This window comes from Amblyomma mixtum, chromosome 3 (genome assembly GCF_055824585.1).
Source record: "Amblyomma mixtum isolate Tamu chromosome 3, ASM5582458v1, whole genome shotgun sequence".
Taxonomy (NCBI): domain Eukaryota; kingdom Metazoa; phylum Arthropoda; class Arachnida; order Ixodida; family Ixodidae; genus Amblyomma; species Amblyomma mixtum.
Genome location: NC_143014.1, coordinates 14,654,822 through 14,664,765, shown reverse-complemented (window position 1 = coordinate 14,664,765; position 9,944 = coordinate 14,654,822).

The following is a 9,944-nucleotide window of genomic DNA, read 5'->3' as shown; positions in this document are numbered from 1 at the left end:
AGCGTGGCATATATAATCTAACGTCTCTACTCTCCTTTGCGGAGTGTTCCTGCGTGTTTTCGCATGAAATGCCACCTGCACTGCATCTGGAATGACAAAAAGGCGACAAGGCGATTTATTACTGCACCATGCGATGTGCTGAGACGCGCGCCGCGCGCAGTGGCATATATGGGTCGTATGCTAGCACACTGGCGGCTCTACACGCTGTCAGGAAAATACGAGCATCGTCTAATCAGCTGCACAGATTGCAGTTTGCCAAAGTGCGGCAAAAAACGGCAAAAAAAACTTAAGCGCTAAACATGCCGAAACACACACGAAATCACCCTCAGCGCATATGCACAACAGACATGGACTACGGCGGCCGGCATATATCAACCATGAAAAAATACGCTTACCTCTCTAGATTGTAAATTTCTGCGCTCAGGTCATGCAGATACGTAGTACGGGCTTCTCTTTCGATGCTTCAGTGCAATCAGTGACTAGTACAACGAGTTATTTATCGCATAAACGATGTCAACTTACGCGGTGAATAGGGCGATGCATGCAATCAGTTGAGCAATTTGGAACCGGAAGTAGCTAGCAGACGATTTTCCCATGACTCTTTGCGTTGACGGCGGAAACGCACCTCACCTATTGGCGAAGTAATGAACACTACAAAAACTAATATTTCGTAATTAATAGGCGCACTTTTAAAAGTAAATATGTTTAAAAAAAATGTTGCTGCGTAAACACTATAAGAGGTTTTTAATGCCATTTCAAAAAAGTGAAACCTTTTATTGGCGTCGTGTGTCGTCGCGTTTTCACTACTATGGGTTTTGCACACTGCGTTCGCGCGAAAGTCGTCTGCGCACACACGAACAGCGTTTTTGGAATGAAACATCTTAGTAGTGCCACTTCGTGTTCTCAAAAAATTACGGCCGTCCCGCAACAATTAGCTCACCGCCCCATGATGCTTTGAGCGTCCATGGTGGCTGAAGTGCAGCGCTGCCACCTTTCCCTCTAGGTATAGCACCGCAGCTTCGCAGGGGGGCGCTGCGGACGCCAGTGAAAAGCGCCCTCTCCGGCCGACTCCGTATTTTTGTCCGGGAAAACCTGTCACCCCTCCCATTGAGTAGCTGCGCGAGCAGCGCGCTTTCCCCTGAAAAAAAAGCCAGTTCTGCACGTACTTTGCACGTGTTCGCCAGCCTGCAAATCTCTTTGTGCAGTCCCGAGCTTTTTCCCTCGTGCTTGAACGCTGACGAGCTTCAGAGGATTAGCAAAATGTACAGGGGCGCTAGAAAAAAATGCGAACAGCGCGGCGCCCACGCGCTGCGCAGTCGGAATTGATCTTCAATGCGTTTTTATCTCGGTAGTAACAAAAAGACGCTAGAGTGGTACATTATTGTATCACGGATGTCTCTAGCTTATTTGTGTGGCGAGCCAAGTATAAGCGTGACGAAAATAAATTCCAACAGCGGAGCGCCTAGGCACTGCGCTGTTCGCATTTCTTTCGGTCGCGGCAGTACGCTCTGAGATGTAGGGTGAAAGAAATAGTGGACAGTGAATTTTTTTTTTCGCTGCGAACTTGAAAAAAAGAACTGCTAATGGATCAGGCCCACTACGTGAAGCAGATTGTTGACGAAAAAGCCGGTACCGTAACGGCGAAATCTGTATCGCAAGTAAATGACGAGATCATTTAAGACGTGGAATTCGAGGTAAATACCATTTTTTTTTTTTTTTTGGCGCGGCCATCTTCGCAAGATGCTTAATTTCGTTGGGTGACTGAGCACTTCGGTGCATGCAGGTTTGTTGGCCAAATAATAAGGATGTTGTTACGTGTTTCGATGAATAATGATGGAAATAATTTTTATTTTAACTCAAAATAAGGAGGCCTTAAGGCGACACGCGAGGCTGAGGAGAAAAACGAAAACACGCACGAAATGCGCCTACCAGCTGCTTGCTATATACGGCTAAGAGAAAAAATGCTCTAGTTTGTAAATCGCTACAACGGAGATAAGCGGTTGGTATATTTATTTTAATTCCGATTACAGCGCACGCCCATCCCCAAAACAATTTATTTGCAGAGCCATCGCTCATATGCAAACGCTCATTCATGTGCAGGCAAACATTTTGATTATTTTTTTTTAATTTTCTACATATAAAGCAACATCGAAAATTGAGCCCGGCGTCACAAGTCGGAACATTGAGGCGATCACTGACCTTGCCTCACACGCGTCTGCATAATGCCGCTAGCTGTAGTCAGTCTCCAAAATAAAAAACGGCAAAAAAATGACTTTTGTTAGCGCGAGCTTTACTAAACACTGCATGCTTAGTGAATTACAGCAAAAACTGCTCAGAAATAATATTACGAGTGCAACATACGAAACGTGTTTAGTAACAGGAAAAAGCTTACTTCACCCTGCCCATAGCAGTTTTCGAGGCCTGCCGTTTCTCGTTCTCATCCATTTCATACCCAACAATTCCGGACAAAAACATTTTTGAATAGTAAAAAATGTATGACCGCATTTTTTTTTCATATACTGGAAGATTTCACTATAGCAGTCTCCCATCGATAGGCTTGCATTTTTTTTCGTATTAACGTTTTTCCTATCGTCAACTGTTCGGTACGAGCGATGAAAAATATTTAAGATTTTGCTGCATATAGAAAGGGTGGACCATTACCTTCAATATTTCCGTTACTGTACGTTACAATTTTCCAATGTTAAATTTTTTTTCTCCAAGAATGTAGGACATCACCAGGAAATCTGTAGAATTACATGGGCAGTCCTTGGCCGTTGGATGTTCAGAGAACTATTGTGACAGCCCCACACACAACCAGTTTCTCCACTCTTAGAACGTCGCGGAATTCCAGCCATGACTCACAGAGAGCGGCAACACCACTTTTGTGCGCCCGCGAGCAGGACGGCGCGTGCTCACAATGAAAGAGAGAGTGGCAGCGGCGCGAGCAGCACGCGCATACAAGTCGACAGGCTGCTGGCTCAATGCGCTCCGCCGGCCACCTGCCCGGACAGGAACGCCAAAATGACCGGCAGGGGAGAAGTGGCGCTGGTGCTGTGGGAGCAAACTTCAGGTGCGCTTCCCTATATTCCACCATGAGGTATAGTATAGTGCCTAGAATACTGACTAGTGTGGCAAGGGCGGGCTTGGCGAGGGTTCCGATGTTGATGGTTTCCGGCGGCACCCGCTTGGTGCGCTGTTGTTCGGGTGGGTGCATCTGCGTCCAATACGCGCGCACAGAGCAGCGCGAAGGAAACTTTTTTTTTGTATTTGGAGCGTTCTTTAAAAAAATGTTCCGTTATATAAGAACTATGCGAGCTCGCTGACAGTGCGCACATTTTGCAATACCAGATATAGATCAATTTGTTGACGTATTCTAGCAATTTGCCTTCGCCCGCAAAAAACTCGATACTAACCATGCAACCGATTTTTTTATTTACTAAGCTCTCAAGAAAAACTTATTTCAGGAAGTCAAAAGCCCCTTACCACATAGCCTTCATTCGACCACAGTTGACGCGAAAATAAAGATTCACAATTAGATTAAGCAATAAACTGCACACTAAAGGAACGTGCGAGATGTTCGTTGCACTGGAAATTGAAACGCTGAAATCGAAAACTTTATGGCAGTGAAATTTAAAGCGCCACCCTTGATTAATTTTAAATAGACGCTGATATTTAGAAATGACTTTAAAGGGCTGATTTCGTTGAAGACGAATAACGAACTTAATGAAAATTTCCCCAATCAGAGCATCTAAAAAAATACACAAAACTTACATTGCTTTAAAAAAACCTATTATAATGGCATACGTTGCGGTAATAATATTTCCGTAAAAATCTTGGAACAGTTGTTGTGCTTCACAATGCAGAACATTAAAAACAAGCATTTTCTTAATTGCTTCTCATGAAGAGCCTAAAAAGAATATTACAACCACGATTTATTATAACTCCACCGATCTCAACAGCTTCCTTAGAATTCAACTAGCCCAGTAGCGAGATGTTTAGAACTGAAGCTGGATGCCGCACGTAAAGGCTGACATGTCCAAAGCATGTCCGAAATTTATTTATTTATTTCATTTATACAAAATACCCCTAAGAGCCCTCAGTTCCAGGGTATTACATGGGGGGGAGGTACAGGCATGTAATCAAAAGCAAACAAATAAACAACAACTTCAAGAAACTACAACAAAACAGATAAAAGCATATGAGTCATTGCAAGAGAAATACAAAACGCAAAATTAAACATTGAAGCGTAAACGGGAAAAACAAAAACGTGAACAGAGCAGCAGAAAGTAACGTTAATACAAGTTATACAATGTCTCACCTGTTTCTCATTTGCATCCAGAATAAACAAGTTTATAAAAAGTTGTATTTTACACCAATGTTTAAGCACCCTGTCTGATCAAGTCGAGACAGTGGTAATTACGTGCATGAGATCTACGGATATCTGAAAATATAAAAATATGGAAACAAAAATATGGTCGTCTCCATTTACTGCACACATAAAACGTTTGGTTTATGGTTTATGGGGTTTTAACGTCCCAAAGCGACTGAGGCTATGAGAGACGCCGTAGTGGAGGGCTCCGGAAATTTCGACCACCTGGGGTTCTTTAACGTGCACTGACATCGCACAGTACACGGGCCTCTAGAATTTCTCCTCCAAAGAAATTCTAGCCGCCGCGACACATAAAACGTAAAGTACGTAACTTATTTCCACAACACCTGCAGTATTATAGAACAAATCAGGTGCTACATAAAGGGGGCAAACTAGAATTATTCATACTTCACGGAGTTTTTGTCGCTGCCTTTGACCTTCACTTTCCTTGTTCAGGCCCTTAACAAAAATCTTAACCTTAACAAGACATAAAATTTAACCACTTCGGACAGATTTTCTTTCTCATGGCTAGAGCAGCCAAGCTGCGGCAGTGAGAATGAACGTAAGCACTTGGCGAAATACAGCAAACTCTCTTCATGCAGAACATTTTTTTTGAAGAAGACGGTGAATTCGTCCTCGATTAGCTTGACTGCAGTGGACAGGGCGGAAGTAGGGTAAACAAGCCCACCGTTGTCAAAATGAGCCGTGAAGTGAGAGCTCTCATCCATGTTTGCGTCATTTGGTGTCACACAAAGGCAAGATGCACACTGCGGGCATGCGTTTTTTGCGATGGTCTTTCTCGCCACATAGACAGCAGCATAGTAGATCAAGGCAGCGTTGCTTTTCCTTTCTACGTACCCGGCATGGTCATTTCTGATCAGAACATTGCCTGCTCGACTTCATCAACCTTGCCATGGTCAAATAAATCATCAATAATGTTCAAACGTGGCGCTGCCTTGGTGCTAGACTGTGATACAGGTGCTTCACTCAAGAGCGCTTTGATAACGTCTGGTTAGCAGTTCGTTCCTCTCGGTGGTTTTGTCAGGTTATAAAACGACATTAAGTTAACAGTCACCAGAAACTGTGACACGCTAGGGTGGTCGTTACAACCGGATGACTGCCTTATAATGCCGAACACGTTTTCCAATTTGTCCTGACTCAGACGCGATGTGAAGAAGTAGTTGTATCCTACAGTGGAGCTAAGATAAGAAAGCAAGTCTAATGTATTTCTTATCGTAACCCTTAGTACACAAGCGGTGTTTTAAGTAAGAAATCCGCCTCCAGCTGGTTCTGCATGCCGCTGCCATGCGTCTAGATAATGTAAAAAAATTTCTAGAAATTTTTCATCTGCATTTCCAGGCTTCAGAGCCTTTTGGCTCGTCCTTGAGGTCATTAAGCGGATAAGCCGGTTCATCTGCTTGACGAATTCCTCTGTTGGTTCCGCATTACTGTGCACGAAATGTACACGTTTTCTGTGCACGTAGAGACCCTTGATCACCTGATCACCAAAAAGCTGAAATTCTAAATCTACTTTCATTTTTTCGAATGAATTTGGCTTCAGGTGCGAACTTGTTATGTTGGGCATAGCTTTCAGCGTGACATTGTCACGGTCCGACTCCCACGCTGTCTCGATAATACCGCTGTGAACGTAGCCAGACGGGGTCAGGTAGCCTTTGGACACAAATCCATTCCGCACATTTTTCAAGAGGTGTGGAAAGTCTGAGACGAAGAATAGTTGCCTTTCAGGGTCGACAGCATGCTTCGTGCTGTTTCTCAGATGAGTAGCAGAACCTACTAAAAACATGTTTTGTACATTAGTTAACGACGAAATGATGCAAGACCAATGTTTTTAAAAGCCAGCAACAGACAGACACTCTATATAGGCTTCACCTACACAAATTAACTGTGAGTGTGAGAGAGTAGCACATTTTATATTTGCCACAGCGACAAGATATCAAACTTACAGCTTTTGGCTATATTAGTACGGAAACAGATAAAACACTGCGCTATTATGAATCCATTTCAGCCTATAATTTATATAAATTTTAGCAGTTCCAAGTAAAAAGAACTTGTTACGATTATGTGGAAATTTCCCAGACAACACACCTACATCTTAAGAACGTCCTTGGGAAGTCCGCGGCAGGACTTTACGCACATCCCGCGGATGTCCCGAAAAAATCCTGAAAACATCCGAAGTGAAACGCCGAAAGAAGTCCTTCGGATGTCTGACGAGTACATTTTTGGGACCTTCGCAGGACTGCAATAGGACGTTACTATTTTTATTTTTTCCTTGGCCAGGACCCAATATAACCTCGTGTCCTTTTCAAAAGTGTCGCTACTGGTCACACATGACTGACCAAAATACCAGAAGCAGAAGCAGTGCCTCATGGCCGCAACAGAACCAGCTTCCGCTTCTGGCATTTCGGCCAATTGCATATGGCCGAGGGCGATGCTGTAGTAAAAAACGACACACAGAACACAGGCCTGGATTACGCTGCACAGTGATTTAAAACACAAAGCTGTGGCTAAAATAGTTTTATTCAAATATATGGGACATGCTGATGATCAGGCTGAATGCTGATTCACAGCTGAATTTTATTTTTTAATAACAGCACATGAAACAGAACAACTCGAATAAAGGAAGCACTAACACAGCTTTAACAGCTCCTCTTAGGAATTTCTCGTTATTGAGAGCAAGGTCATGGATGGTGAGCACATAGACCTTCCTTCGCAATGTGTGTAATAGGCTTCATTAATTTTGTTTAGCTTGTCTGGTTATTATGAGCCAAAATTATCACGTTTTCAAACTTGAAGCAGTAGGATTCCAATACAATAAGTAGCCAAGCAAACCCCTGATGCACAGTTGCAAAATATAGAGATGCAAAATAACTATACGGCTAAAACAGCAGGTATATACATATAAGTCATGTAAGGTCTAAACAGGCTTCGGGATGATTATCTTGGTCAGAACAAAAAATATTAATTGCACTGCAAAGGGCATGACATTAAAACAAACAGTAGCAGCATACTGTAAGGCATAAATATTATATGACTGTCTTATAAATAATGAACGCAACAAAACACAAATATGCCACTACTCAGTGCCTCATTGGTCATATGGTGCTCGGCTGCTGACCCAAAAGACGCAGGTTCGATCCCAGCTATGGCAGTCCCATTTCGAAGGAGGCGAGAAGTTGAGAGGCCAGTGTACTGTGCGATGTCAGTGCACGCTAGAGGACCCCAGTAGTCGAAATTATCTGGAGCCCTCCACTGTGGCATCCCTTATAGCCTGGGTCGCTTTGGGATGTAAAACGCCAAAAAAACCAAACTAAAAACACAAATGCAACTTTTTTTACTGAAACAGCAATACAAGCATACGCAGCACAGGTGAAAAAATCTCACTCACACTGCACGTAGCATAGCTAAAATGAGGCAAATTATGTGACTGCAATAAGGTATAGGAGCTATTGTCTTATTTCGAATAATCAATGTTCTAAAAACACAAATGACCCTTTCTTGCTATAACAGTAATACAACCCAACTACACACATTAGAGATTAAAATAATAACATAAGCACTATCTGTCAGGATCAAATTTCAGCAAGCATGCAACTAGAGATAAAAGCAGGTATATAGCTGTGCGTAAGTAGTAGGTGGCCTTCAAGGAAATTAGCCAACATAAACAACAACAACAACAAGGCAAGATAAACATTTCAGTCAAGCTGCATGTGGAATGACCAAAATAAGCCAAGTTGTCCGACTGCTAAAAGGTACAGGAACTATGCTTGCCTCACTCAAAACAATAAAGATTATTAAATGACAAATGAGCCTTTTTTTGCTATAACAGCAATACATGCACACAGATCAGAGGTTAAAATATTGACACAAGCACTACCATTCAGAATCACATTTCAGCAAGCACAGGACTAGAAATAAAAAGCACATATAAGTGTGCATAAGGAGTAGATGGGCTTTAAGGCAACTAGCACGGCCAGAAGAAAAAAATCTAAAACACGCTGCATATAGTATGATATTAACATTAACAAGTTATAGGACTGCTACAAGCCACAGGAACTATGGTCGTCTCTTACATACACAATAAAAGTCATTAAAATCCACATATCCTCTTTTTTTGCTGGAACAGCAATAAAAACACACTATGGGGGTGAAAAATAACTCTAGTAGTAGCAGTCACGAACAAATCTACACAAGCATAGTGGGACTAGAGACCAAAACAGCAAGTATAGCTCGATACAAGCAAATTTCAGATGGGAAACAAAATGCCCAGCTTGGTCAGAGAAAAAAAAATTGTTCATGCACAAAGCATCGCATTTCTAGACACTCAAGTATACTACAACTGCTAGGTATCAATAAAGTGACACGTTTTCAAGATATTGTTTGGCTTCTCATTCTAGGCAGTCTTCTTTTCGGTTCTGCGATAGTGTCATCGAAAAGAAGAGTCATGTGTACATGTAAAGCAGAAATCCTGCCACCTGGACCAATGGTGAAATAGGCTGCCCTGCTGGAAGGAAGACAAAAAAGACCCAATACATATGCACACTTCTTTCAGTTCACCTTTTTTTTCAATCACTGACTGCATTTGAAAAAAAAAATCTTGCAGCACAATATACAAATTGCAGCACCTTCACATGGTGTTGGCACCAAATGGTACTTGCGGCAAGGAATTAATCCTTGCACAAGTAAATGTACATACTTCCAGGAGTAAAACCACCACAAACAGACGGCCAAGTAAAGAGAGGTGCGTGAGGACTTAGCAGGCTACGAATACCCAAGTTAACTTAAAGATACATTTCATGATTCTATTTAACTACACAGGCTGATATGCAGAAGTTTTCACAGTATCTATTGAAATAATCTACTGAATTCTGTGCTCTCTCAAAATCAATCACCTCTCAGCACAGTGTCACAGGAAAAATGTCAACAGTTTCGAATGAAAAATCCTCGACCCAAGATGTTAATATCAACAAAAAATGTAGCACTTACTAGCAGCACACTCACCATTCAGTTTTGCTCAGGAGCACAGCTTTGTTCACCAGTTTTCTTGCGCATTACCCGTTCCGTTGCATGCCGAAACCATGACATGGCTACCTTTTCGATTTCTTTCAGCGTAGTTTGCTGTGCCTGAGTTGAGGTCTGCTGGTCGGTTAGGCAACCTATATACGAATGAGAGTATATATGTTATGTATTTTTATAAAAAAATATATCTCACTTCTAAGCATTTTTGTACCCAAACTTTACTGCATTTCCTCAGTTTTGAACCAGCAGGCAAAGGGCATGGGCTTGAGTAACAAAGGATGGCATATTTCAACACATCTTATTACCAATTTCATTGCTGGACCATGCCTTTTGTGCAGGCAGTATGAAAACAATCCCAAATGCACACTATGAAAGCTGTAACTCTAGCTTGTTCTAACCTGTGGTAACATTCATGGCACTGCAGCAATGAGCCAATGAACCAGATGATACCAAGACCTACAAATTCAATTATAAACACTTAATGTAGATATTGATTCTGTGATCTGATTTATATTCGAAGTCTTAAAGGGATATAGAC